The following is a 21,899-nucleotide window of genomic DNA, read 5'->3' as shown; positions in this document are numbered from 1 at the left end:
ATAAAAATACAAGTGAATTGCACATTTCAAGTATTGAGGTCTATTGCACTGTTGACTATTTACAAAAAGTATTGCACAAGGTATTGTACAGTGAGGTGAAGAGGCACTACAGCTTAGTTGTTCCCCCCTCCTTTGTCCTCCTGTTTCCCCTCCCTCTCCCCTCCAGGGAGGAGTTAAACAGTTTGATGGCGTGTGGGACAAAGGAGTTTTTAAGTCTGTTAGTTCTTGTCTTGGGGAGAAGCAACCTGTCACTGAACAGACTCTTCTGATTGTTTATGGCCGTGTGCAGAGGATGCCCAGCATTGTTCATAATGTCCATCAGTTTCTTTAATGTCCTTTTCTCTGCCACTGTCACCAGAGTGTCCAGCTTCATGCCGACCACAGAGCTGTAACACCAGTGGTGCAATTTTATAAATGTTCCTATATCCAGTCACACTGTCAGATTCTGTCCTTATCCTAAAAACCAGTTCCATGTGGTTAAAAAAGTACTTGAAAAGCGCCACTCGCTGCTTTTATTTTGAAATCTGTATGAGGAAGCGATGTTCTCCTCTCAGATGAAACATGGCACTTGTCGGACCTGACACGCTCCGGGGATTAACGGTAACAGAGCAGCGACCTGCGAAGAGGATCGCGAAGCAGGTTAAGCTTTCAGTGAGCGAGTAACCGGGCGGCAGCTTGGCCGGGACGTTACTGCTCTTTTTATTCTGCTTCATTTTCTGCCCTTTTATACATTTTCCTCTTCTCTTTAACTCCTGACTGCAGCAGAGACCCACAGAGTTGAGAGAGGGTGAGCGACGGGAAGAGAGACTCAGAGACAGAAAGAGAGAGAGAGCGAGAGAGAGAGGACAGCAAGAAAGAGAACGGGAGGGAGTGGGTGAAAAAGAAAATCCCAAATTCGATATTAAAAGCTTGTCGAACAAGCCAGGAAATGTACTGGTTTGGATTTTAAGTGCTTAATAACCAACAAACTCTCCCTAACCCGCGGAATTTTTCTGGATTAATTTGAGTTTTCCACCCCTTTTTTCCTACCTGGGATATTTTCTGCCTTGCAGCGGAATTCTCCCTGTTTCACCTGCCCTAGGTGAAAGAGGGAGGAGAAGGAGCGGAAGAACAGGCGAGAAATAGAAGACAAAAAGAAGGAAGACAGAGAAGAGGAATGAGACGGGCGGAGGGCTGAGAGAATCACTCCAGTTTTCTCTCGGATCGGATTCTTCCCTTACCAAGCGGATGGAGGGATGAAACCGGGAGAGAAGAAGACGGGGGAGAGTGTGAAAGAGAGAGGAGCGAGAACAAGAGGAGGATGTAGTCGTCGGGCGCTGTGAGAATGCAAAACGGACGCACCCCTCCGGAAGATCGGATTGAACTATAAACCTAAACGGAATTTACAGACAGCCAAAGGATATTACGCACATTTACTTCGATATATACGTATATGGGGCATATTTTCGTATTTGGAGCATATTTGTGTGGAATTACAACTATAATTGCCACTATCTTCGCAATAATGGGATTTGGAGAAATAATTGCGCGCTGACAGCCGGTGAACGAAGAAAACCTATCCTTGAAAGAGGTAAAGTTTAAACTCTTTTATTTCTTGTTTAACGCACAAAATGAAGGCTCGGCTTTCTCTTGCCCTCTCTATCTATCCACCTATGCCTCCAACTCTTCCTTCTCTGTGCCTGGGTCTGCTGGAGCCGGGGAATGGTCGTCTGTTGAGGGGTAAAAGAGTTATTTCTAGACTCCCGTGCGCTGACATTTAGTCTGGATGCTGATATGCTGCGGGAAGGAGGCAGAGGGGGTGTAGTTTGATAGCATTGGGTAGGTGGCTGGAGGGCACAGAGAAGGGGCTAGTGCATTAAAGAAAACCACCACTGAGAACATTGCAAGGTCAAAATTAAACCTGGCGTAAGTTACAAAGGCTCTGTGTGAGTCTGTGGAGGTAAAGCCTACATTTTGAGCAGCTCTCTCCGTGTGTGTGTGTGTGTGTGTGTGTGTGCACGCAGGCGTTCGAGCCCGCGAGCTCAACCAGAAAGAATGAACAACTTGAGCGTGCGCGCAACGTGCGTCTCCAGCGAGAAGAAAACCCACTAAAATGTCCATGCAGCGGTTATTAAAGCGCGCAGGTATCTGCACTTCAGCACGCCTTTTTGTGCAGTACGCGCCACACCTTTACCTGATACCTGAAAATAAATAAAATTAAATCATGCATCAGTGTTTGTGCGCGTGCGTAAAGCAATTAAACCCACACACAATGTAACTAGAACACCACAACGATTTAGCTTTAGTATCCACCGTCTGTCAGTTTCAAATAATGACAGGGATGTTTTGTGTATGTTTGCGTGCGCTGGCACGCGTGAGACAGCGAAAGGGGGGGCGCTACCGCTGAATAGCATAGGCCAGTATAGTTTGTGTGCACAACATAAAAAGTACAATATCTAAATAACAAGAAATTGTATCCATTTATTGATTAATTTCAAGGTTTCTTGCATTTTCAACCCATTGCGCTGATCTTGACTCTGCATCAGAGCAGATTCTGTGCTGGCCCATCAAAAGCTGCTCGGCTGCTGTAAATGTGGCATCCACAAAGATATAAAGTCTACAGGGTGATAGTAGATATGCTTACACAACAGAAGCAAACTGCCAAAACCACAAGCCTTACACATATTTGCTCAGCTCTGGAGTGTGGTCCACTGGCGCTCCATGTAAACATGGTCATCCATGCCTGCAGTTCAAAAACCATCAGTTAAGTTTAATGTTTGTTTTACGTATCATTTTTGACAGTGTGTAGCTGGAAGGTTGAATATCCCTCCAGCCCACAGGAAGTATTTGTATAAAGAAATGAAAGCAGTTTTGAGCTGGCATTGTGCTCCATCCCTTGGCTGAGACTCATTCCTGCATTATAATGTATGAAACACAGAAAAAACACACACAAAATGGCTGCAATGAAAGTGGCTCTAATAATAAAATAACGTTTATGATGGGATATGCTGTTGTTTGTTGCTGTCATTCCAAAAAAAAAAAAATCCTGTCCACAGATGTCCTTTCAGGGGGTTCATTTAAAGCAGAATGAAAATTATTCACCAATTATGTGTATTTTTTTTTTAATTAATTATGCCTGTCATAGAAAATTTTACTAATCTAACCAAATTTGTTCCCATGTCATCATTACCCTGTCTGTGGGGTTTCTTCTTTTGTCTTTCCCACGGTTCTGCATTTTGCTGGATTGGCGTTTCGTCAGTTTGTACTAGTACAGTACAGTAGCTTGCATTGATTGATCAAGGCAATAAATTTATGCACACGAGCCACTCGTGCTGGTGCTAATGGCCCGTGGATATGGAGGCATTATGCAAATGCATCCCCTGCTCTAGAAAAAGAGTGTGGGTGAATGAGCGAGGAGAGAAACTGGTGATTTTTGGTCCATTTTAGTTGTGTTTAGCCTCCTCTTTATGCCTGAAAGGAGTGGTTTACCATGCCATTAGGTTTTGGATAAATGACACTGCATGTGTGTTACAAACTGAGTTTTCATTTTGAAAGACTTGGAATGAGTTTCTATTAAAGCTACTTCAGAATAGTTGCTGAGGTTTGATTTACCTGGGTTACATCAGTGTAAAATTTATAGCATTTGATGAGCATCTGATGGGCTTGTAAGGCTTGGTTTATGCTTTTGTGTGTGGTGATGTCTATGAAATTTCTCTCAGGCGTAGGTGTGATTCAGAAGCATTATTCTTTACCTTGCATTACCACAACCCCAAAGCAAGGTGGTGAGGCTGTTATTTATTCTTTATTAAGGCCATCTTTTTTCCCTCTGTTTATCTGTCTCCAACTTTTTCCCTCTCTCTTTCCTCTCTCTGTTTAGCTATCTGACAGAGGGCTGCAGGATCCTGCAGAGTGGGTGGTGGAGCTCTAATTCAATTTATTCTACTGCTCAGAGACAGACAGAGAGAGCAGGGGAGATAGTGAGAGAAAGAGGGAGAGGGATGGAGACCACAGATGTTAGGGAACATTTCCTATTAGCAGAGGAGAGGGAGGCCTTATAGGGAGCTGGCCTGACGATGTGACATCTGGAATGCTTCTGCAGCTGTCTGAAATTATGTGTGCATGAGTGTGTGGTCATTATCGAGTGAAACAACATGTTCTTAAAATGCCATCAGAGTCTGGAGGACCAAACAAAAAAAACCCCTATTCTTCTGTCTGTTGTTCACTAAACTATCAGCTGAGGCACGCATGAGTGACAGCTCAGAGCTGTCAGACAAAGTGACCGGTGACATTCACTGAGCTCGTTTCTTCCAGTAAAAAACAAGCAGCTGAGATCCTGTTATCTTACAGTATGTTGTCAAAAATACTGCGTGGAAAATAATCTATTAAATGACTTTTCTGTCATAAACCACAGAAGTAAGTAAACCCCCAGTCAAGACTTTTTATTAGATCTTAAAGTAGCTCTTAAAAAGCCAGTATGACTGTGTCAGAGTCACTGTTTCCTAACTGGTTGAGATGTTTCTCATTATGTAATTAGAGCTATTCTTTCTGATTGGTATTGGAGTCTCACGTGGCATTTGTTTGCATTAATCTTCGCTGATAATACCTTATCGCTGAAGTGTGTCTGTCTTATTGCCCCTTAATATGCCCCATAATTAAGCATTTTTCTCAGAGACTGTCGGTGTTCTCTTTATTTTAGTAGAACATGTCAAGTTTAATTAGGTGCATTCAGCTATGTATCTGCAATCAGCGATGATGTGCCTCACGATTTGATTTGGGTCCTCATTTCTTGTGTATATGCTTCCATTAAGTGAATTATTATGGAAAGCGGCTGATATACAAATAACACAGCAGCTGGAGGAAGCCAGAGGGAGTGTGGGTTGGAACTGTGCCTCCCATATCATATATTTCCATGTTTTTTTTGTTTTGTTTTGTTTTTTTATTTCACCAAAATATTGTTGTTTTTTTTCACTCTGACATTAACCACAAATTTGCCTACAATGCATCAATCGTTTGTTTGAAGAATATTATACATAATTCCTGAATGTTAACCCAATTCAGTGGTTTCTGTTTGAGTTTAGAAATTTAGCATTTCAGATCTTAACTACAAAATTCACTGCTCCATTTGCTTAGAAACAAAAGCAAATCCATAAATAATAACTATATAGAATTTACCAGTTAACTAGTTAGCTACTAAGTTACTTAATTAATAGTCTTTCTCTGTAAGGCAGGATTAGTCTTTGGCTGATTGGTAGCTCTAGTTAAGATCCTGATTGAAACTCATTACAAGGTCTGTAATTATTGTTGAATAGATTTGTATAGATTTGTAAAGTTATCTCATCAGCTTCTTAAGTGCAGCTTCAACACACAGTCTTTGTTTGTAGTAGATATGTACTATTTTTCTTCTCATATGGTCTCTTTCTTTCTTACGTAAGTTACATAATGTTCACACCCACATTAGCCACCCCACCCCTCCCCATGCTACCTTTTTCCACACACCTGCTGCTTCACAATCACCTGTGATGTGTCTGACACTGCATCCTGCTTTAGGAAGCCGGTGGGGAGGGTGTTTGGGTGTACGTTTGGCTGTGCGTGTATGATGGTGTGAGCATGAAGACTGTGTGACATGACAGATGTGAGGCATGTTGGGCAATAATGAGCTGTGTGCAGCACAGATAACTGAATGTGACACAATACAGATTTCTGGCTCAGTGCCTACAGCACTGTTACCGTGTCTGTGTGTGTATCTGTCAGTCTACTACTGTGAATGACACATATGCATTAGGTACAGGCTGATTAAGTAGACATTCACATTAACCTATGGGCCAGATTTGTTAAGTGGGAAGCATTGGAAAAATGTGATTCCACTCACATGGGAATGCAAAGTTGTGATCTACTTAAAATGTGGTAATTTATAAGCAAGTAATGTAATAGCCAGCATTCAACCAAGACCAGGGGGCAGCTAAAGAAGAATTGATTTGTTTTTGAATTTAAATGTAAACTGTTAAAAATTGCTTGAGGTTGTGTGTTAAGTGTTTGTGCTCTTTGGGTAAATCTGTCTGCTCCAGAGGAACTCAGGACTTAGCCATAGGAGGGCGTCAATTACAGTACAATCAGATTCTGACCCATCCATTTATTAATCCAATTACTGTTATTGTAAATCTGTGAATCACATTCATGTACTTGGGTGATGAGGGCGATGATTTAGTGAAGAGCTGCAGAACAAAAGTAAAGTTTTGCCACTTTGCTCACAGCTTCAAGCCATCCATATGTGCTGATTATGCATCTATCCAGCAATTGTTCCCCATCTTTGAAAACACCAGCAAGTGCAAAAACAAGACTTGTTTTTAAAAAAAGATTCAACACAGTAAATACTGAGCCATGAATTTAGTAAATCACGCTTGTGAGATTCATTTAAACGCTCTTCTTCTAAAATTTTGTATACTGAAAGCACAATTCGTTATTTCTCGTTGAATGCATATGTAATAAATCCTACAATTAAAAGCTTTAAACGATTAGCTACCAAGGAGGAGCACCATTAATTCATTCTTGTAGGCTTAAATATTACCAGGCTGTTACACATTAACATTAACACGCTGTAAACATTAAACAGACAAATTTGAAATCATGCAGGAAAAATTGATTAATAACAAACCCCTAATGTTTTATTTCCCAACGTGCTGATCACCTTTAATCAGCTTACAATCTCTTGAGTCTGTCATTTCTGGTTGAACGACCAATCCCCCAGCTCCAGGCTTCTGCTGACACCTATCAAAGATATGTCTCTGCAATTTAAAACTGTGAAAACCAAAATTCCAAAAGCATTTCTGTCTGGAGAAATGTGTGTGTCTTCACTAAGTGGGCATTTTTAAATCTTCATTTTAAATGACTTTCTGCTTCCTAAGTTAAAGAGCATCCTTTGTGGTCCTGTGATGATTAGATATTGTGAGCCCTAAGCTCTTACTCCTGAACTAAGTTTACCCTTGTGGATTCTGTTACTGAGTATTTTCAAAATTAGAAACTGCATTTTCAGCATTTTGCCTCCATCAACCTGATGTACATGACAAAGTTAGTGATAAAGTTCATTATCCGGAGTAAATGCATCTAATTATGTAAACTAATAGAGTACATAAATTAAATAACCAGCACATGCAATCTCATTTTCAGTAATTTGAATACAGTGAAAGAATTGCCAAGTTGCAGCACAAGCATTTTAGCATATGCATAACTGTTTTTACTGTCAACACAAGACTAATTACAAATATTGCAGAACTGTTTTTATCAGGACACTTCAGCAGACATGCACTCCATCTGTGAAACTGGACCACACGCTGCAAAACACTGCATTAGCTTAACACAGTCCTATGCACAGTCCTATGGTATAGTAGCTTTCTGAACCAGTCCCAATAGTGAAGTGTGTGGAACATTTTATAAATCAGGATGCTTTGTAGCATTTTCCTTTCAAAATATTATGAAATTTCTTCTCCAGACATTGACGAGAGGATAAGACTGAGACACAGATATTTGATAACATCTTCTGACCTATAGCACCTTGGAAGTAATTTTTAATGTCAGTTCAGTAAGATATTACCTGGACTTAATGATTTCCCATGGAGCATTAGCCATTTCCAACCTCACCATCCTCTGCCTACAGAACGGCTGACAGAATTGAGTTTGTGCAACTCTAGATGGCTGTGAGTCCTCAGCCTCCGATAACAAAGCATTGAGACAATGTGTGCATGGTTTGTTTTGCTAATCCTGTTTTACAAATTTGTATTTGTATGTTCTCCCCAACTGTCATGTCTTGTGTACCATGCAGGAGTGTCACTTCAGTGTCTTACATAAAAAAAAAACTTCTTGTATGAAAAGTTTCTTTCATGACAGTACCACTTTTTTCACAATAGAATACACATCAGAAACACAGAAAATGGTGATGCTATATTTTGTTTAATTAGAAGCATGTGTAGTTCCCCAGCAGACTGTGTTTTTTTTTTTTAAGTTATCCAAAAACACACTTACCTGAAAAAAGTATACACTGGCTTGATATAGAATTATGAAACGAGTAGCCAAAAGGTGAACAAACAACACCAAACACTTGGCATTTAAACAGGGACCACAATCCATTGCCAAAGACAACATTTGAGAGCACTTACTCACACTGTGTTGAAAGAATAGTGTTTAAAGTGGTTAATTACTCCACAGCCTCATCCCCCTTTCTGTGTAAATGCTTTCATCAAGGTGGATTCCTAAATATCAGCTTTTGCAGTATACAATACTGCATTGCTGGCCTAACTTTAGGTGTATTTTTTTTTAAACTTGTTGGAAAAGTCTCTGCTAGGCCATTCCCCTAAAAGAGTGCTTTCACAGTTACCTTATCAAGTAAGATGGAAGTTAAAACCACTATGAATATTCCTCCCTTTTCACAAAGCTGGTTGTGAAAGTTGGAGATTTCAGAAAATGAATAAAATGCTATATGCTGTATTGGACCTTGAAGATCAGATATATGCTATATTTCCACTGGTTTACATAGACCGATCAGGCATAATGCTATGGCTACCTACCTAATATTCTGTTGGTCTCCCATGTGTTGGGGAACAACACGTTATGTGCCAAAGCATCCCTGCCCTGTCAGGAGCACTCCTTCACTAGACCCCTGAACATGTGCAGTCATATCTGGCACCAACATGTTAGCAACAGACCCTGGGACTTCCATGGATTGGACTTGTTTGTCCAGCACATCCCACAGATGCTCGATTAGATTGAGAGCTGAGTAGTTTGGAGTCAACACCACAAACTCTTTGCTGTGCTCCATTTCTCAGCCATTTTTACTTTGTGAGTGGGCTCTTTATCCTTCTGAATGAGACCACAGCCACCAGGGTGTAATCTTTCCATGAAATGGTGTACATGGTCTGCAACAATGCTTAGGTAGGTGGTACGTGTCTTTGTCCCGTCTTCATCCGCTCACCCCCAACCGCCCCCAGATGGCTGCCCCTCCCTGAACCTGGTTCTGGTGGATGTTTATTCCTGGTGAAAGGGAGTTTTTCCTTCCCACTGTTGCCAAAATGTTTGCTCATAGGGGGTCATATGATTGTTGGGGTTTTCTCTGTTTTCTTTGTATTGAGTCTTTATCTTACAGTATAAAGCGCCTTCAGGCGACTGTTGTTTTGATTTGGCGCTATATAACTAGAATAGAATAGAATAGAATTGAATTCAGTTGAATTAGATATCAAAGTAAAATGCACATGGATGGCAGGACCCAAGGTTTCCCAGCAGAACTTTGCTCAGAGCATCACACTGCCTCTACCACTTTGCGTTCTTTCCATAGGGTATTCTTGCGCCAGGTGTTCCCCAGGTAAGCAACGCACATGCACACAGCCATCCTCGTGATTAGGGATGGGTATCGTTTAGGTTTTATCCGATACCGGTGCCAAATCGGTACTTTTGAAACGGTGCCGGTGCTTAAACGGTGCTCGAACCGGTGCTTAAAGAATGGAGAACACAAACTTTGTCCAAAAACCTCTCATGTTCAGCTGTTTTTTTTTGTAAAAAGATAACAATGTGTGCCTTTTCTGCAGCTATGTGGCATATATGGTATCACTCTTGGCTGGAAGCAGTGCTTAATCAATGGGAAAAACACAAACTTTGTCCAAAAACCTCTCATGTTTAACTGTTTTCCACTTTTTCTTTGGTCATTTTAGCCTTTTTGGCCAGGGTGAAGGGAGTATCTGCCATCAAACAAGAAGACAGCCGCATGTAGCTATGACGATGTTTGCTAGTTCACCTTACCTGCATTAATGTAATAACGTGGTTAGCCTACTCAACGTAAATTACACACGAACAACATGAAGCTACTCATGCAGAGAAGAACGGCTGCTGCTGCCATCATCATTTCTGCTACACTGGCAGGGCTAGGGGGCAGGACTCTATTCTTCGGGTTTTTGGGGGATGTTCCTCCGGGTCCGATAACTGGCAACCCACCCGACGTGCACGGTGTGAGGTCTCGCAGCAAGCTATCAAATACGGCGCATTTCTCGGCTTTTTAAAAAAACGCTATGCGTCGCCAGCTGTTTAATCGGATTCTTGGTGTTACCTCCTTTGACAGTATCACAGTATCAGCTTAAAGCACTTGTTGCAGGCTGCTGAGTTTGCATATTTTGCTGTGAAGTACAGCCAGACTTTCGACCGCTTCGCCTTGGGCATTTTTAATCTGTAGCTCTGCTCTAACAGAACGTACGTACCTGGCCCCGCCTACTATCCTCGGAAACGTAAAATGATTGGCTAGAAGTGTATCACAGCTCAGGAAAAAAAAGCACCGAAATAAAGCACCGAAATGTGCGCTGCTTTTCGGTCTGGTTACTACCGTTTATGTCAGAACCGGTGACATCATGGCACCGGACACCGGTACCCATCCCTACTCGTGATGGAAAAGAAAATGTGATTTATCAGACTAGGCCATCTGCTTCTATTGTTCTGAAGCAGGGTAGGCAGTTAGAGCTAGGCGAGTCTCCTCGCTACTGGCTAAAACTAGTTTCATAAGCTTAATTACAGAAGAAACAACAAATACATCCAAAGAAGATATTGACTACTTGACTGTCACTTCTTTTAAAACTAGATTATAAAAAAAAATTAAACAACTTTGTGTAAAAGTACTGAAGCCAACAAGTATAGTTTGTTGCTCTTCACATGTATACCAAGGGCTATAAAGGGCTACAATTTCTACACTGTACAGAAAGGTGGATGGCTTAAAACAGCACAGTCAAAAGACAATGCAATAATGCCTTGCCTTCTTTATGGCTTGTGCTACACAACATTTAAAGCTATATTATGGAGCTACACCTTTTAGGACAATGGACGTTAACATGAAGCAAGTAGTCATTTCAGCACCACGGACAGCTCAGTGTGCTCCAGTAGTTTGACTGTTTGAGGCTACAAACAGGTTGTAAAGGCTTTAAAGAGTTCAGTGATGGTCAACTGATGTTTTTGTTTGTTTGTTTATGCTTCTCTCTCTCTCTCTCTCTCTCTCTCTTTTGACGCAGGGCTGAAAACCGAGTAGATTAAATGGTGCATTTAATTAAGAGGCTTGGGATCAGGAAGTCAGAGATCAGTGTTGGTTCTTGCCAACTATAGCTACATTTAGCCTAGCTTGTTAGTGCATGCCATCTGTTCACACGCAGATTAACGCTACACAGCAGGCCAGCCCGTAGCAATAGGTGCATTTTGCAGTGCGACAGAGTATAGGTTGCTGTTTAGCAGACTTGAATTCCTTGGGAAGTCTTTGGGTTAAGTGTACTAAAAGGTCATCTTTTTAAGTTGTAATTATTAATACAATACAATGGAGGTCATGATTGTGTTGTTTTTTCCTTTTGAGCTATGACATTGTGTCTCATTAAACTCCCCAACTCCAAGTTAATAAAATAAATGCTTCTTGTGAAAGTGCAGAGCTGAAAATATTATATTCAATGCACAGTTAAATCTCATTTGCATCCATATGTGCTGGTTGTTGTTTAGGGTTCCATGCTGATTTGTTTTCTTTTACTCTTATGTGAAGCCTGCACATAATAGTATGTTTTAGGGTGCTTTTGCTTTCACTTGAGGTTTTATCCATCTGCTTTATAAGCAATAACGACCTCCAAATCACTGCATCCCACTTAGCTAGCTTTTACACCAAATACTATAAATAGCACCCAGCTAATCCTAGTTGCTGGCTATATCTTTATTTATTTCTTTACTCTTTCTGCTTGGCAGTAACCTGAGCTCAGCAAGCTGCATCCCAGCAACAAACACTTCAAAATCTGATGACTTGATATGTGTGGCTAAGGGATATTGATATGGTTAGAGGCATTTTCCAAAAACTTTGAGGATGCTGAGCAGTTAATTATTTTGGGGGGAAAAAAAACAGCTGGGGCACAGTGTAGCAAGTCTAAAACAGATTGCTTGGACAGCGACTGAGCTGTGTGTTTGCATTAGATTAGAAAAAACTGTACATATAGAGGTTGAAGTTGTGGAAGCATTTTTGCAAGTATTTTGTAGGATTTAAATCTCCTTCAAGGAATGTGATTAAGCATATTAGCCCTGCACAGTTCACGTGACCATTTTGCAATCTTCAAAAATACATATTTCTTTAACCTTGTGTTGTTAGTGTAGAAGACAGTAAGGCAGGATTCACGCAGTTTAATGCGTCTTTGCTCTCACTTAGTTTGAACAAGGTGATGTTGTGTGTTGTTGAAATGAATCATGGATCCAAGACTTTGTCTTGCATGCTCTGCTTGCACTCAAAGTTGACGTTTTTTTGGGCAGCTGCTGCTAGCCAGTCAAATTACAGAATGAAAATAACACCACAGGAGCAGGGCTCCTGCAGTTCAACAGAATATGTAAATAAGCAAATAGAGAGCCGAGACAAAATACTTAAATATTTTAAAATGCCATGATTTTTTGTTGACAACAAACTATTACAGCTGCTCTTTTTGGTGGTTAGATCAAATGAATCCATAGATCAGCAGATACTCTTTATGGTCTCTCCCCCCGCCTCTGTGTGTGTGTGTGTGTGTGTGTGTGTGTGTGTAATTTAGTATTGATAAAAAGTGTTTCTCAGCCTTATTATTTTCTAACAAAGCTGACTGTGTCAGAGCTGTCAAAACTTTGGCTGATAATGAACCTCATACTGTAGACTGTCTGTAGATCCTTCATGCGCGTCAGTCAGAATGGCTTGATCTATCTACCACTCTGCTTTCTCACAAACATAAGCACAAACAGAAACAGAAAAAAAGAGTTGTTTTAACATACTTCTATCTTTATAGCCTTATCTGCACTTGTGCTCTTAGTACAAAACAGACAATTTACACACAGGGAGCCGTGGCTGAAGTTTCGCATTTTGCTCTTGGTCTTAATTATTTGGACCTGAGGAGCAGTGGGATCAGTATTTAGATGTTTTATGGTTACATAAGCTTTGAGGGCCAATGAATATTCTAATCTTGCAGAGTAACAGATGTGAACCATGTCCAAACGTATTTTAAAAACACTAACCTGTTATTAAGACACAACAGTTGCCAAAGGGCGTAGAGTGTGGCTAGACAGCTTCCAGAATGAGGAAGCTGTGTGGTATTAAGAATGGGTTTACTATTCTCATGCTTTGTATCTGTTGCATAACATTTTGTGGAATAACAGATGGGAATTATAGTGATTTATTAGTTGGCAGTTAATACTGTAACATTAAAGCTTACATATGAATAAACACAAATTTTTTTTCCATTAATGCAGCATACTTAAAATACTGCTAATAATCTCCACTCCTTGAAAATGGTAGACCGCTCTGCCTTTTATATTTTGCCATACATGATATTTAAATGTAAGTGTACTTAATCTTTTTTCTCATTATGCCAATAAAGTTATGTCACATGTGGCACAATGCTTGATGAGACACTTTGTATGTAAGAACATTTGTCAGGGCTCTAGACTAAGTTTTTGCCACGGTTGCACTGGTGCACCTAAATTTTTTTTGTTAGGCGTACCCAAATTTTTCAACCGCATCGCTTAACATTGCAGTTTTACATGTGCACTTTTTTGGGGGGGGGAATGCTGTCCATGCAGACAAAATTGATTTGTAAATGATTAAGTAACAATCTTGGGCTTAAAGTGCTTTAATATTGCCTACAATATTGCCAAAGAGTGCCAAACCTAATCATAATCTCGGCCTCCTCTGATGACCTGGTTGCTGCTGCCTGCCGCTGAAAGGCAGTGGGGAGAGGGGACACTTGGGCAGTGCATTTATCGCAGCAGATAATGTGTTTTCTGGATACACTGTGCTTTTTCAGCGTTCAAAGATTGATGGCACCGTGTCAGAGCACTGGCTATGAATTTCAGACGTATTAGGCCTTAACAAAAAAGTTATCAATCGTTCTTTTCAACTTTTCTCATTACCCACAGGAAGGAGATTTTCCTGGCCTGGCTTTTTATAGCAGGTAACCTTAAAAATATTCTGCAATATAAAGAAAGTATAAATTTCTTCAGTATTGAACAGCAGAAATTAGGCTTTCTGAGGTCATTTAAGTAAAAAAAAGATAGCGGTCGACAGCGCTGTAAATAATGTTAGACTGGTGGGTAATAAGCGAATGAATAATGTAGAAAACAGAGATTTGAGATGGGAAACTGTTCTTGAAGTACACACAGAGAAAGAGAGCTGTGCGTGAAGTGCGATTTTTATCGTGGTGGAAGCAAGACAGCAAAAGTAAGAGGGAATTCATGACAAAGTTTATCAAATGTGAAGCGTAGTTTGCTGCTTCTTTTGCTGCTGGTTAAGTGAATTTTGGTTGGAGAGAGATAAAACCTGCAGCTCAGAATCTAGCGCAAAAAAAGACGCAAACACAGCTCTCACCCGACGCATCAGAATCAGTGAGCTGTTGACTTTCAGCCCCAATGGCGTGTCCGTGTACGTGCCGTCGGGTGAGAAAGCCGAGAAAGAGAAAGCTGATTCTGATGCGTCGGGTCGGCGCTCTGTGTCTACGTCTTTGTGTGGAATCCGTTTATCTGCTCTCATTTGCTGTTTGGTGGTTGTTGAAATAGTTTCGTGAGCTTTAACCTGAGATTCTGGCGTTTTTGGAAAAATACATTTATATTCAAAAGTCAATTCACGATTTAATGAATCGATATCACTTTATTCAAGCTACTCACCTCTCTCTATCCACCGGCACTTTAAAACATACAGACGGACTACATGAATATCTGGAACCCGACCAATCAGAGAGGTCCTGCCCCTGACTATCTCTGATTGGTTTAGACCACAATAGGGGCATGTGTCTGTTGTTGACCACACAGAGACGTTCAGAGTTGCAGAGACTTTTTTTTTTTTACTCGAACAGTTGGTCACACAAGTTTTCTTTTAGTCGCACTATTGGTCGCACTCTAGAGCCCTGTTTGTACATTAAAACAAATATGTTATTATAAAGGAATTCATGTTAGGGAACTGCAACATTGTGGTTTGTATGAGCATCCACTACTATAGTTTGCAAACATTAACTTATGTGCAGACTTGTATCACAATGCCCAAAATAGATTTTCGCTTTTTTTCCAGATTAAATCAGTAAGGTGCTAGTTTAAAATTGATGGAGAGGCCTTGTAAGATTGATATCATGACTTGCAATCTGTATCAGGAGTGTCTGTTGTGCAGGAAGGGCTGAAAAAAGCATGATTAATGGAGAAGATGCAGGGAGTAGCAGAGTGTGGATTCATGAAGCACAAACACACATTCTTTCCTGCAAGTGTGTGTACACACACACACACACACACACACACACACACACACAAAGCATCTACTTATGTAGGCAACTATTTGCACACGCACAAACATAGCAAGTAGGCTGATAAAAGGATGTACCACATTGCTGCAGCTGTCCTCTGGGAACTAAAGTGGAGGCTTGATACAGCCATTTACCATCACCACACAATGACTCAGCACATTTACAAGATATGGACTGGGCACACTTTTTTGCATACATTAACTCATTCACTGCCAATGGCTGGCAGTGAATGAGTTAAGAGTAATTCTTGGTAGGTTTTGATCTCAGTCTTGATTACAACTGGGTGTGGTTATTGTAGTAGACCAGAATAACATCTAATGATTCAAAGTTGTGGAAGGGTCGTGTGTTTGCTGGAAATGCAAGAAAGTGAAAATCTTGTTCTGGTTGACCTCTGGTGGTTTATCCTTTCCCATCTGTAGCACTGTGGTGACAAAGTTGCTACGTGACATTTTCAACTGTGGAAAACAGTAAAATACTGATTTTCACATTGGTCTATCTACCCTGGAGGTCCTTTTACTGAGACCAGGCCTGTGTCTCTCAATAAAATGTAACCCAACACCATTGTTAGATGATTTCTATGCTTAAACAAACTAAAGTGAGTATAACATCCAGTTCTTTATTTCTGCTGCATTCAGTGCGTGGTAGCATCAACTAATCTGGCTGATAATAAATGAGGTGTTGAATTGAGAATTTTTGCACGCCGAGGTTTCATTTTGGCCTCACAATTGTGATCACTGATTGAATGTTGAAATGTTTTTCAGGTGGAAATTAAAATTCCTGAAGCTTAAGGTTTAGCAATGTTAAGCTTTTCTTTTTCCTTCATGAAAAAAAAATCTCAACCGGCAGTCTAATTCCTTATGTGATGATTTTGATCGAACTCTCAAGGTGTCAGATTACAATTTAATTTTTTGGCAGTTTTAAGTAAATGCTTTACAAAACAGCATTCTCTCCCCTTCACAGTTCTTCAGGGCTGCATTCAGCCCAAACAAAATGTATCAAAACGTAATCTGCTTTAAGTTCAATTCAATTTCAATTCAGTTTTATTTATATAGTGAAAAATCATTTATATTCTAAGGTAAAGACCCTATAAAATGAATAGTTTACTATTAACTTCTATTGATAGTAACTAGTGATTGAATATAGTTGTGGTGTATAAACACACAGGGAGGGAAAAAGAAATGCTCAGTGCACCCCCAGGGAAGCCCCCAGCAGCCTGAGCCTATTGCAGCATAACTAAAGGATGGTTCAGGATCACCTGGACAAGCCGTAACTATGAGCTTTATCAAAAAGCAAAGCTTTGAGCCTAATCTTAAAAGCAGAGAGTGTGTCTGTCTTGAAAATCCAAACATACAGTTATGTTGCCACAGTCTGAAACCCATCTACTACTCTCTTGACCTCCGCTCTAACGGCAGTGCTCACTACTTTTTAGGCTTCTGTGCAGTCAGTGATATCCAGGCCAAGACCTTCTGTTCTGTCTTCCAGTCTCTATTTACATGACTTATAATTCATGACTCACATGAATTATAAAAGCTTGTAAAAATTAAATGGTTGGCATACAATTTAGCCCATGGTGTCAACACTGTCCTTCTTTGTTCCCCACAAAGGGTTTTGCATACAACTTGCAAGGTCAAATATACGTGATTAGTACTACTTGGACTATAAATTGAAACCAGAAAGCTTCTATGTACCAACAATGTTGTTTATTCCTTCTGATTTATATGCAAGGAATGTAGATTGTTAGCATGCCTGCCAAGCAAGCTTTTATGTTACAGTGTTTTCACACACACCACTTTTGATAAAGCCTATTTTCTACACTTACACCATTTTGGCCCGATCCCATTGAAAAATGCAGCTCATGGTTGCAGATTCAATGTTCATGCTCTGACCTTTAGTTTTGGAATGCTACTTTTTCCTTAGCTTTATGCACATTTATCTTTTTGTGGAAAATAAGTTAAGAAAGTTATAGTATACATCGTGGTCTGCACCGTCCTACATTGACTAATGGCTACATTGCAATACTGACCTTTGTTAGGGTTTGCTGAGGGAGAACCTCAGCATAACACAACAATTTACATCTCCTCTTCTTGCTCCCAAAGATAACAAGTGGCAAGACAGAGCTGCAGTCCACAGAGATTTGATTTAATTGTTAGTGTGAGGATCGACCAAAACAAATAAAACTAACTCAGGTTTCATGAAATGAAAAGAAAAGAAAACATCTTACCTTCCTCAATCCAGAAAAAAGAAAATATAACAAAACAGGCTTCTCACTGCTACCAGGATGGTTCTTTTATAATGTATTTACGTTATACACTACAGATGGCTGTCAGTGAGCTTTTAAAGGGCATCAATGAAGTTTCAGTTTTAACTATTGTAATAAACACAACATACTCATCTGGAATCACAAATCGCTCACAAATAAGCCTACATTTGGATAAGCCGTTAAGTTAAAGACTAACTGCAAACTTTCATTGCTCCATATACCGAGTAAACCAAAATGTTTGACAGTAATAATTGCATAGCAGTGGAAGTCAGAGAGAGCTCTGTGCTGACGCCACTTTGCTGGGTTAGTTTTAATGAGTCCAGGTATATTGCAACATACAGTGAGTCACAGCCTGTGACCCAGTTGAGTTTTGTTGCTCAGCATGACCTCATTCTGACTGCACAGTAAAACAAATCTGATGCTACTGCAGCTGTTTGATTTGGCCGTAACACAATCTGGAGAAAGCTAAGAAGTTACCTGAGCTTTTCAAATGAGTTGTGCCTAATTTCACAGATCTTTAATGTGCTATGTAAAAATGTCACTCCTGCTTTCAAGCAAAGCCATAAATGCATTCAGTCATTTCTGGTGTTAAAACAAACTGCCCGATTTTTCAAACTGAATATACGGCTCATGTATTCCCATATGGAAAAGATATATATATATATATATATAATATATATATATATAAATCTTATAAAGCTTGTATCTGTCTTCTGTGAAATTTGTATGAAAAACATACAAGAGTGAAAACAGATATAAGATCCCTTGAAAAATTACATAAATGAAACTTGTATGTTTTGGATACTTCCTAAAACAATATATGAAAGTAATGAGAAAGTGGCCACTTTCATGAGTAAATCATATAAGCCTTAAATGATTTATTATATGAAGCAAGCTAAAGCTGATGCAAGTCTTTTATAAGTTGTTTCTATTTCTTTTCCATATGGGTTATGTGGAAAAAGTGAAGTGTGTGTGTGTGTGTGTGTGTGTGTGTGTGTGTGTGTGTGTGTGTGTGTGTGTGTGTGTGTGTGTGTGTGTGTGTGTGATCTCAGGTGATGTTGAGCTAACAGAGAACAGGCTAGTTGGCCTTAATCCTACCCTGCATGTGTGTGTGGTAGCATTAGATGTGTCATACATACAGTAGCGGGTAACCAGTGCTCACAAGACCACACGCATATGCACATACACATGTTCATAGCGTGCATGATGAGATAAGCTTGTTAGCAAGGCTTTGGCTCAAAGGAAATATCTTATTGTGCCAACAGTATCTAGGCAGGTTTTATTTCCTTGCATGAGTGGCAGTAGGAAGCAGCCTATACGATCACAGTCATCACATGAAAAGGAGTGAAAAAGTATGTCTGATGTCAGCTTAAAAGCAAGTTTTAATTAAAGATTTACCTTTGACTTATATTAAAGTAAGTTGGCAAATACTTTAAACCATATACCCATTTAACATCACTATGACAGCATTGCCAGTAGCAATGTCATTTGAAACTTGCATGGGCTTAACTATAAATGCCAACCCATTTCCTTACATGGTTCCTAACATGTTTGCTATGCTAACCCAGTCTTGGTGGTACATCCTCTAGATGTCAAAATCAGGTTTTTCATGCATTTGTAATCCTCTTCCCCTTTCTTCTTTTTGATGGTTTTTTTTTATGCTTTTATGTTTTTCCCTTCTTTCAGTGTGAATGTGTGTGATCATTATGTCGTGATCTCAAGCCATCTGGGTTGGCTGGCTTGTTTGCATATCTGGTGTTAACTGTTATACATATTCATGACCAGGGTCTAAACTGGCATGAATATTCATTTTGTCTTCGGGCTGTAGACGGGTGGAGTGGGTGTGATTCCAATCAGCAGAAAAGAAATTAACTCAACCTTTTGTGTGGTGGACAAGAACACTTGATGATTGCCATGGGCCTGTTGGTATGCCTGGTGAGCGTCGCGTGTATGCGGGCTATTGCATTTATTTAAGTCATGTGGCGGCCATTGGCAAACAGTGTCTTTGATACAGGAGAAGTTGAAAGCAGAAACAAAACAACCTCATGTTATGACACAAACATTTAAAGAGACATATCCTTCCCATGAAAGGGTATGGAAGCTGCTGGGCAGAGTTAAAGCAAAGTCCACCTCCATTTATCCAGTTTTGGGTTGCAGGTACGCTGGAGCCTGTCCCAGCTGTTATGGAGTGAGAGGAAGGGTACACCCTGAACAGGTCGCCACTCTTTCGCAGGGTTGATGCATACAGACAGACAACCAGTCACGCTGGCATTCACACATAAAGACTTCACAACCGCATTCATTAATTAGTAGACTGTTTACTTACTGTTTGAAGGGATACACATCTACCGCACTTGTGGACTATTGTATAGATGACAAAAAAATAAATTTCAGTTGGTTTATATAAGCCGAAGGGCATCCAGAGCTGATGTTTTCCTCTATTCCTCTTGCTAAAGCCTGCGATTTGGACCTTGACATCTCTGTTCGCTGTGACAGTATCAAAGGAAAATTTGTTTCTATATTTAATGTTACTTGATTTTCATCCAATGTGCCTGACGTGTTTCTGTCTTTGATGTACTCTTCTCTCACAACTTTGGATCCTCACTTCTGCCTTTGTGTTGGAGGAAAAACTGACAAACCCAATGATGATAAATGTGTGTGAAAATAGCAACAAGCAATGTTGGATGAGTAGATATCACCAAGAAATGTGTGATTAATTAGCAATAAAAACAAGTGTATGACTGCGATAACCAAAAGCAGGGCTGTATCACTTTGAAGCTGCCCAAACTTTGACCCTGAAGTATAAACCCCAGGAGACATATTCTCTCACAGGACTACACATTCAGCAAAGCACAATATCAAAAAGAGCCTTAGACCCTGTTTGAAGGAATAAATTATATTATAATTAAATACATTTTAAAGGTTAAGACAAAACTGATCAAAGAAAGAGAACCCGAGTGACACAATGCTAAGAATAACCCAAAGCCAACGTTGATAATGTGCCTTTCAATCAAGCAACAATGCAACACTCAAGTTAGAATCTGTAGGATTGAGAAGAATCACTTATACTAAATTAACTGCCATATATTCTGTTATAACCACAACGTTTACACAGAATTACAATGATTAGTTCAAGAGTAGCGCAAATAGCTTCCAGAGAACCACTGCTCGCCCTATGGTAGGCGGAAGAGTCTGTCTGTGTATTAGCCCTGAAAAAAAAAAAAACGTTGGGACAGGCTCCAACCTACCTGCAACCCAAAACTTGATAAGTTTTGGGTTGCAAAAGGAATTTGTATGCCCTAGAGGAAATTTGTAATGCAAGAGCTGGCCCAGGCATGTACCGAAAGCTTTCAGCTGTTCCTTTATTCACAATGGTTCACCAGACTGGGTAGCTCCATGTGGTGTTCTTTTGTTTTTTTTTCTTTAAATTTAGTAGATGTTTACACTGGATGCCCTTCCTGACCCAACCCAACAGGTATTTGTGTCTCCTCTTAGTTCAATTCAATTCAGTTTTATTTATATAGCACCAAATCACAATGATAATTGTTTCAAGGCGCTTTATATTATAAGGTAGAGACCCTACAATAATACAAAAAAACCAGAGAAAACCCCAACGATCATATGACCCCTTATGAGCAAGCACTTTGGTGACAGTGGGAAGGAAAAGCTCCCTTTTAACAGGAAGAATCTTCGAGCAGAACCGGGCTCAGGGAGGGGCGGCCATCTGCCGAATGTTTAAACCAGTAAATTTGTATTGGTACAGTTATAACTGAAAAATACTTACATTTTTACTGACATGCGCTTTAATTTACCTGATATAAATGCATAGGCAACTGTAACGTACGACCATAAAGTTTTGGGAATGGTTCTAAATAATATCAGTGTATGTGTGCTAAATCCTTTCCAGTGTGTCAAAATGATCATCCTTGAACTTAATTTTTATTTCTGCAAAGTGGACCAAGTTGCTGGGAGCAAATCTGGAGAGTGGAAAAGGTGGTGAGCTAAGATTGTGTTGTCAACACACTCTGTGCTGGCACAAGCTGGCACACACCGAAAGGTGTTTCCATCAAGTGTTCTTTCTCAGATGCCTCAGGACATTTAGGAGAATTTTGAAATTACAGTCCAGCCTGGGGGACAAATTGAGGGTTCAGAACCCCTGGAATGTTAAAGAAAACAATTATAGTCCGTGCTTTGCTCAGCACCTGGAAAAAAATGCCTTGGGGCTTGGAAACTGTTGGACTGAAAAGTGCTTGCTGGTAGCTGGAAATCCAGCGTCCATTGGCAGTGATGATTACTTCAAATAAAATTCAGGCCAGTTTGAAACAGAAGTTGATGTTTGTTCACCGCACAAGTTTGAGGTCCACAGTGGC

At 40.1% G+C, this 21,899-nt stretch overlaps 1 protein-coding gene across 1 annotated transcript in view; it reads left to right on the top strand.

The window, feature by feature from the left end:
- The first annotated feature begins 576 nt into the window (after nt 1-576).
- lrfn5a (leucine rich repeat and fibronectin type III domain containing 5a) overlaps nt 577-21,899 on the top strand; it is a 130,352-nt gene continuing 109,029 nt past the window's right edge. The window contains exon 1 of the mRNA XM_086274198.1: nt 577-1,570. The gene's annotated coding sequence lies outside the window, so the exon portion shown is untranslated. The remainder of the gene's footprint in view (nt 1,571-21,899) is intronic.

This window comes from Aulonocara sp. 'chitande type north' Nkhata Bay, linkage group LG19, assembly GCF_057382095.1.
Source record: "Aulonocara sp. 'chitande type north' Nkhata Bay isolate Kocher_YH1m ecotype deep benthic linkage group LG19, A_spYH_male_GT1.1, whole genome shotgun sequence".
NCBI lineage: Eukaryota > Metazoa > Chordata > Actinopteri > Cichliformes > Cichlidae > Aulonocara > Aulonocara sp. 'chitande type north' Nkhata Bay.
The sequence above is the reverse complement of the archived record's forward strand: the minus strand, read 5'-3'. Positions and strand labels throughout refer to the sequence as shown.